Below are 8,926 nucleotides of genomic sequence, written 5' to 3'. Positions count from 1 at the left end.
CCCAAATGGGAGTTGTCATGCTAAATTTTTCTGTTGGTAGCCAGGAGTATGCCAGGTGTTTAAATACAAATTTGTAATACAATTATTTGGAATTGTGGAGGTGGTCAAGGCTACTGAGTTTCTCAATGTAATAAAATTTAAGTCTTATCGAAATTTTTAGTTGTGGCCGATGTTGGACGTGCCCTGGAAATGTAATCATTTAGTAGAACATATGTTGATAGTACCTGTGTTTTGTTAAGCTAGTTGGGTAGGTGCTTGTGGGTGGTTTAGTGACCGTTTGCCATTGCACAAAGCAATATCTCTTAATGTTTAAAAATCTTTTAAGTGGAACGGAAGCACAAATTAATTAACGGTATCTACCGGGAAACAAAATGCAGGAAAATAGAACACAATTCCTCTTATAATTAGCGGAAAAAAAGATAGCCAACGCCGCCGCCCCTTAAATTTAACGGTGCAGTTATAAATTTGATCTTAAAATGTACTGTAGCACAGCGAAAAATACCAAAAGATATCCCTAAATCGTGCTGTTATCTTACATAAATTTTCCAAATGATGTGGAAAGGGAACACGGATTTTCCAGCCGGCCGATGTATTCGGTTGGTTACCTCCAAGGGTAATGCTTACGTGTAAAGAGTACTGCTCGCTCTTTCGATTTATTAGAGAAATTTGATCGTTACGATTGTTCGTATAGTGTAAACTAGGCTTAACCTATGTAAAAAGAAAATTGGGGCGGTAGACGTTTACTAATCACCCTACAAAATCTGTCGTTATCTCTCGGTCTATAACGGTGAATGCATTTGTAGGACATATGAAACAGGGAACAAATATTTCGTTGGCGGTGGCCATTTGTCTGTTGGCAGGTCATGCATTGGCGAGCGATCCAGGGGTGGCGAGTGTCCCTTTTATTTCTCTCCATGCTACATGCCGTTCTCTTCTTGTTTCATCCTGACTTCCTCGTATTCGTACTGCTCCTATCTTCTTCTCCATGTTTACTTCGCCTTCTTTTATTTTCGTTTCCATTTTATCTTGATCTTCTTTTTGTGCTTTTCTTGTTTGTTTAAGCAATGCCTTCATCATGATTGCCAGTTGTTTGTATTTCTCCTTGAATATTGTTTCTAGATGTTATTTTCCTTTGCGTTCATTATGGTTTCTTCACTCGAAGATCTTCCTGTTGCATTTCTATACCCCCTGTAAAGCTTTCTTCTTGCAATTCCAAGCTTCCAATGATGTCTTGACTTTCTTGCAAATATATGTTGCTCGTTTGAACGTCTGTAATTTCCGGTGTTTTCATTTTTTCAAGATTAAGGCTTTTTGAAACCTAATCGTTGTTCCATATACAATTTACAAACAATAAGATTGGTATATTTACTTCGCCACTAGTAGCAACAATTTCAATCCCAACTTCCGCGACCACGATTTCCTGTAAAATAACTACTCAATGCAGGATGATTCGTACTGGGCAATGAACCTATCGTGTGCGCTGAAATCTAAATTTCCCACTTCGCGAATCGATTTTTAGCGCATCTTCTAAGAATTAAAAAAAAATTGCTATTGTTTGCGTTTTGTCCGTCCGTCCGTCGGGACTCACTTCTGCGGTTTTGAACTACCTTTAGGGGAATGGTCCTAGAGTTCTGAAATTTTTTCCAATATGTAGCCTATACCTTAAAAGTGTTCTAGACGACCATCAAATTTCCCTGTCCCAAAATTCCCCCCCCCCCCCCCATGAATTATTTCCTGGTCTCAGAATTTTCATTTGCATGCCTTTAATGGTGAGTGGTGACCTGTAAAATTTTTGAAAATGAGGGGGGAGGGGAGTGAAACACACGCGCTACCCTTCATGGTATTCTTATGAAAGGTCCCACCGAAATGAATTGGTTTGTCAAACTATAACTTTCTTGCGCGACTCCTTTCCGAGATCAGTAGGTGACCGGAGGGAGAAAGGAGGGGGTAGAAATTAATTTTATCTTTCATGGTATTTCAATGAACAAAACAACTGTTTTCTACCAACTACCGCTCTACTATCTAACTTCTTTTCAAAAGAGGATTTGGGGGTGGGGGTGGGGGGGGGGCTGGTTTTATTCTTCATGGTACTCTAATGGAAGGTCTCAACGAAATGAATTAATTTCTACAAACTATAGTGGTCCCCCTCTATTGGTGATGTCAAAACTTTAAGAGCGAATAACTCGAAAGCGGTTTGTCGGAGGAAAGTATCCACAAAGGCAAAATAAATTGTCTGTACGAGACATAACTATTGGTGAAGTCTCCCCATTAATCACCTAACAAGAAAGAAAACATCGATAAATATAGCATGCTACTACCTTATAACGCAACCATTTACTAAGCTATTTCGGTTCAAAAAAATGCGCTTTATCTGCACAAGAGTTTTGAATTATTTATACTGGTTCTTTTTATTTTAAGACATACGAGACCTTTACAGGGAGGTTCGTTGGGTCACTTGTAAAGGCTTAATTACATTTACAGGTGTTAGAAACCCCTCTAGTAGACATTAAATTTTATTTTAGGGCAGCAGAGTGTTTAACCCCCGTCATCTAACTAATCCGTTACACACATTACGGAGCCTCTCTATTCCAATTAATTACCTATACGGATAAGCTGTTTTCACTAGAAGGTACGATAGTTTTACAACAGGAGGTTTGAATAATCCCCGTAGAGCTAGAACATATAATATGGACCACAAAGGAGATATGGAAATTATGAAACCAATTATCAAGAGATGGGGAGGCTCGCAGACGACCACAATTTCCAGCTCCACTAGTGCGTCTTATGAGGAAGAAGAAGGAACAACAGAAGCAAGTTTTCGAGTTGTCGTCCAATCATCGAGAGCCAGTCACGTACCTATGTCAATCGACACTGGAAAGAAAAAAGAAAAGCTTATAGAGAAAGAGACGGCAAGCTGCATAGAAAAATTAACCGACAGAAAAGTACAAGATGAAATAGAAAAACTTAGAAACGAAATAGAAAAGATAATTAACAGAAGGGAAGGAAGCGAATGAAGTTGCAAGGGGAAGAAAAGCGGATGAAGAAAAAAAGCGATGTTTAAAAAGGGTCATGGAAGAGGAAAAAAGTATCTTCGGGCATTGCTAACGCGAACTTATCAATAACGAGTCGTATTACTTATTTATGTCATTTTCAGCAATTTCCGGGGTTTTTTTTTACAAGAACCATGTATTAGATCATAAAAGGATTAACCCAATTATCCGCATCAAACATTTTTTTTTTATTATTCTTCAAATAGGAAGTATAATGTTTACGATCGCGTTGGAGCATCCTGTATATGAAACACTTTATTGTATCGACTTTTACTTTAACAACCCAACATATAAATAAATAAATTGTACCAATATCCGTTTGCGGACATTTTCAGAGATTGTTGTGCAACAAATTTGCGTTTTATGTCGCGACATAAAAGTTTTTCTTGCATTGCGTGCGTGTATAAATAAAGTTATTAAAGAGTAGCAGAGAAAATCCATTAAAAGTATGCACTTAATCTTATCGAATTTATTGCGTTTTCTGTCTCTCTGATATCAATAAAATAATTTAAGACGTCCCGCGCGTATGCTTATATCCTTTCTCATTGATGATTTCCAATTATGGCCTCCCTTTACAATAAAACCTCTCGACGTAATCAATTGACATAGGCATAAGAAGCCGTTAATTCGTAAAACTTTTTATAACTACACCTAATTAGAATGTGAATCGTAAAGTGTGATTCGAATTATTGTTTCGGGTGGGCGGATTAACGTCGTAAAACGGATTTGTATCAATTTTGGTCCCGAATGGAGAAGAAAAGGTACACACTTGTAACTGGTAGCAAGGGCGACAAGCGAGACAAAGATTGATAGTCGCGCGCTTATGTGGCTTATTTATTTGATTAGATTTGAAAATTAGGGAGGCATTGTGTTCGCATTACGAAAATTAACACTCATTCCATTATAATTAATTGTCAGCTCCATACAAATACCTCGGAAAACTGTGGGCAGATATAACGAGAGATCGCAGCAGGCCGTGACTATAGCCGTCTTTAATTCGCCGTGTAAACTACGGGCACCTATTGTGCCATCTTTTATTATTAATGATTCCGTAACAGCTTGTATTTAGCTCTCTCAAGTGCCACATACATACTTGATAATTTTTTTCATTTCCGATGGCTTCTTCTTTGCACACGCTCGCGATATTGATGAATTGATCGTACGGTACGTTTTCGGTTTAGACATGGATGTTCTTCGTGTACCATACACTCTTTTAAAGTTTGCTCGCGTGCTATCTTCCATTTCTCTTTCACCTTTTGTTTTTTCAATCTCAAAGTATTGTATTGCGAACAGCGTCGTCACAATCGCAAAATGATTTTAACCATAGAAGCCGCTACCTTAGAATCTAAAGATTAATACCATACACTTACCTATTGTACCAGGTGATTCATTAGAACTGATGACAGTTTGAATTTCTCGCAAAACAAAAAATGTTAAAGGTTGGTAATAATAGATTATCATTTGTCTAATTCCAGTGGTGTATGTAGAATCACTTTCCATGGGTAATAATTTATTTTTAATTTACAAATAAATGTCCCAATTTTACATTTGCACTAAGCACAGTTACGATATTAAAATTGTATTAAAGCAACTATAAAAATTGCTCAACATGTCCACCATTGTGTTCACGGCACAATCCACTGTACGCTTCATATTGTCAAACAGTTTTTCAAAAGTATCAGGTGACATTCTTTCAAGTTCCTCATTGCTGCTCGTTGCTTATCAAGAGTATGGAGACGGTATCGAAAAACGTTGTTTTTAGCGCATTTTTTAAGAATTAAAAAAAAATGTTCCATTGTTTGCGTTTTGTCCGTCCGTCCGTTCGGACCCACTTCTACCGTTTTGAACTACTTCTAGAGGAATGGTTCTAGAGTCCTGGAAGCCTATACCTTGAAGGTGTGCCAGACGGCCATCAAATTTCGTTGTCTAAAAGGGGGGCCCCGGTTTGTGCAAACTATAACTTTCCCGTGCGACTCTTTTTCGAGATCAGTCAGCGACGGGGCCTGAGGGGAGGTGGAGGGGGTTAAAAATTAATTTTATCTCTCATTGTATTCTAATTAAAGGTCTCAACGAAAGGAACAGTTTTCTTTCTGCCCTCTTATCAAAGTAGGGATGTTTAAAAAAAAATGCGCTTTACCTGCACAAGGGTTGTGCACAATGTGTACTTACTTACTTAATGTAGGGAACAGGAAAAAACGAAGTTAGATCAGAAGAACGATGAAGCCATAAATAATCCTTTGCTAATTAAACAATTATCATAAAATTGTTCCAAGTACTGGAGTGTAGCCCGTGCAGTATGTGCTGTAGCACCATCCTGTTGAAAATATCCTTCCCCTATTTCGTTATCGTGAAGTTGATTGAAAAAGGTACCTATCCAATATTTGTGTGCGATATCTTTCTGCCGTAATAGTTCAAAAATGGAACCTACAATACATCTTCTAGACATTCCAATCCATATTCCAACTTTTAAAGGATGTACACTAGTCTCTTAATAAAATGCATCATCAGTCATAAAAGTTACATTTAAAACGTCGTTGTTATTAAAATTGTTAGTAAACCAATCACAATAATTCCGTCAATTTTCATAATCAAGAGCATGGAGTTGCTGTAGAACAGAAACCCGGTGCGGGTACATACATAGGTCTTTATGCAAAATTCCTAAAATACAATCTAACATTCTAACATTGGCAAAAAAACATAGGTTGCCATTAAAATTGTTTGGGATGACATCACATTGTGAAACTATGACGTCAGATAAAAAATTGAAAACCGTCAGATTGTGGCAAATGTTTAATTCAACTTTTATTAACAAGTTTTCTGGTTATGACCAATAGTAACGGCTCTAGCATCAATGGCCCTTCCTTTTTATTCGCCCTGTATATTTAATCGCTGACTTCCTACATTCTAAAAAGCATTATGCCGGTCGCTTTATAATTGGGCGCAAGCCTGTTGAGGGTCCAGAACAATAGAGGGATAATAAATTATGGTAAAGGAGATGTGTATATTTGTAATGTAATTCTCCATTTCTTGGTTCGTTGAGATTTGCTTTAATATATAAAAAGGAACCACAAATTGTTTATTGTTTCTAAAGCGATCGATTTCGGGTTTAACCACCCATCATCAGGCTATGCTAAAAGTATATCACATGAATTTAATGAATTTTAATACTTTTTATCCAATTTTATTCAACTCAATGTCACTGAATTTATATAATTTAAATTGACGGTAATAATTTTAATTCTGTGTTCATCAAATTCATGTGATATACTTTTAGCATAGCCTGATGATGGGTGTTTAAACCCGAAATCGATCGGTTTAGAAACAATAAACAATTTGTGGTTCCTTTTTATATATTAAAGCGAGATGTGTATATTTTTACTGTGTAGCCTTCATTTTTTATTTCTGATCCACAAAGTACATTAAAAATAAAAAGACCCGTGTGTCCTCAATTTTTATTTGCGGGTAAAATAAACCCAAAATAAATTATTGAAAAGCTGTGTTTTTAGTCAGAATTTGAAACGCTTCAGACTAAATACGTCACAAACCTACAACCAATCACGTAGAAGTGAGCTGGCAACCTTACGCGAGGGTCTGACGTTTGTCACATTTGACGTTTTGAGGGATGTTTAACTGCATCTAGACCGAAAGTGACAAAGTGCCTGTGACAGATGACGCAAGTTATAACTGCCATTCTCCTGCAATATTGCCAAGTCGTTATGTCATCTGAATGGTTCTAGGAGCTGATTGGTCGGGCTTATTACGTCACAGAGCCCGCCACAATCATATCGTTTTGAATAAACCTTTAAAACCGCACATGTTCATTATTTTTTTTGCTAATCAGCCTCTATTTTTAAATAAACTTTTACTGTCCAAGAAAATGTTTTATGGCTTCAGGTACACGCTTATTAAATTAGAACTGCGGAATTCAACTATACTGTAAACCGCCATTATAACAGTGTAGATGTCTAAATAAGCAGAGAAGTTTTAAGAATAGAATTGAAGACAAAGAGTACTGAATATAAAGGCTGAGAGGTCGTCCATTCGGCCAATAAGTAAAAGGGGCGAATAAAAGTGAATGTAATAAGAGCATTATGAGCAATGCGGCGTCCAGCAACTGAGTTAGTTATAAAACGTAAATTTTCCGAAGTCTGCTTTTTTTGTTAATTAATCCACGCATTGTTTTCCCATTCGCTGGCGTAGATACTTAAATTAAGAGTACAAAATCGACACGAAGATCGAACTATTTTGGATGTGCAGTACAGAATTTTATATTACAAACCTCAGATAGGTGAGAGGGGCAATACATTGAACCCCTGTTTTCAAGCGATTGACACGTAACTGTAACTTGAATGGAGAAATTCGGTCGCAACTATTTCATCAGTGATAAAGGTACCGAATTAACCACGCTCGCTTGCCGCAATACATTTCTTGATATGACTCATCGCCAGACACGTTTTTGTTGAAGTTCACTATGAAGCGGTATACCTGTGTAAATTTTCCTATGCTCAGTAAATTCGAAAAATACCTTTTTTTTCTAAGGCGATCCCCGTTACAAGCTACACAGTGAGTTAGTTCGACTCGGTTCTCCAAAATTTAAGACAAAAACGAGGCCATTTGAAGACATTCAGAATTATCGTGAAATGATCAACAGTCACTGTGTTAAACTAGGCCAAAGTGAGCAACTAAGTGTAATTCGATTGACCAAGTGTCTCAGAAAATTTCACTCGTGGATCTGGTCCAACTTTGATGCATGCAATTCCTTGCCTTTAATTACTTTTTGCGCGATCGGTCATTTCTGACTATTTACCATGGGTGTTTCCATGACAGTAGGTAGAATTTACCAGTTGCTATGATTACGACGACGTCAAAATTACTTACCGATCTAAAAACAGAACAGCAAAAATACTTACCGACGCCTTTTTAAAAATCAACAGTCTTACATTACATTTAATCTTTAATTATTGTTAGGTACATTAAACGTACAATTTGTGCTGTTGTTTCCTATAGCAAGACGCTCATAAAGTCATAAAGGAAGTTCAAAGCTAGTAAACTACATCAGACACATGCACCATTTTATGAAATTATTAACTTCAATTTTGACAAATAAACTGGTTACCTAGTGATATACACCATACCACTTCGATCATTTCGATTTATTCTGCTCGTTAATTTCTTAGTGCATATTTATATTGGTTGCATAAATTTAATTTCGATCGCGCAAAAAATGTTATAAGCACGTCGAACGTTAAGGGTTACCGTTCTCAGACAATAATTGGAGTCGTCGCTTCGCTCCTCCTCCAAACAATTGTTTCGAACGGTAAAAATCCCTTACCGTTCTCCATACTTAATATACTATAATAGACAACTGTGTACGGGATGCTGGACAACCGTGGACTTGGTGTGTTAATTTCTTTTGTTTTATAGTATGTTAAATTGCCATTTTAATAGGTTTGAATGAGTAGGCAAAGCCGTTCTTTAACCTTAAGGATAGATAAAGTGATAACTTTAACTGTAAGGGTAGATAAAGTAAAACAAATGATTGTGCATTCTAATGACATCTGTCATTCTTATTTCAAATGCATGATAAAATGACGTTCAGAACATATGACAATTCTGTTTTTATGGAAACGACCGCGACGGTAGAACCTTAGCTTGCTATTTTTGATGTCTCTAAATTACATTCAGAATTGTCAGAAGCTTTTACAATGATTTGTATTCTTCTTGCTATTTTTCTGCTATACAATAAAGTTTTGTATTATGAAATCATGAAAGTTCTTTCACTCGATGGTTAAAATATCGCTTTATAGTCTTGTATAATAAATGACTATTTTCTACTCCCATCTCTAAAATGTCACATTTTGCACTGACATATAGTG

Source organism: Photinus pyralis, unplaced genomic scaffold (genome assembly GCF_008802855.1).
Source record: "Photinus pyralis isolate 1611_PpyrPB1 unplaced genomic scaffold, Ppyr1.3 Ppyr1.4_LG8, whole genome shotgun sequence".
Taxonomy (NCBI): domain Eukaryota; kingdom Metazoa; phylum Arthropoda; class Insecta; order Coleoptera; family Lampyridae; genus Photinus; species Photinus pyralis.
The sequence above is the reverse complement of the archived record's forward strand: the minus strand, read 5'-3'. Positions refer to the sequence as shown.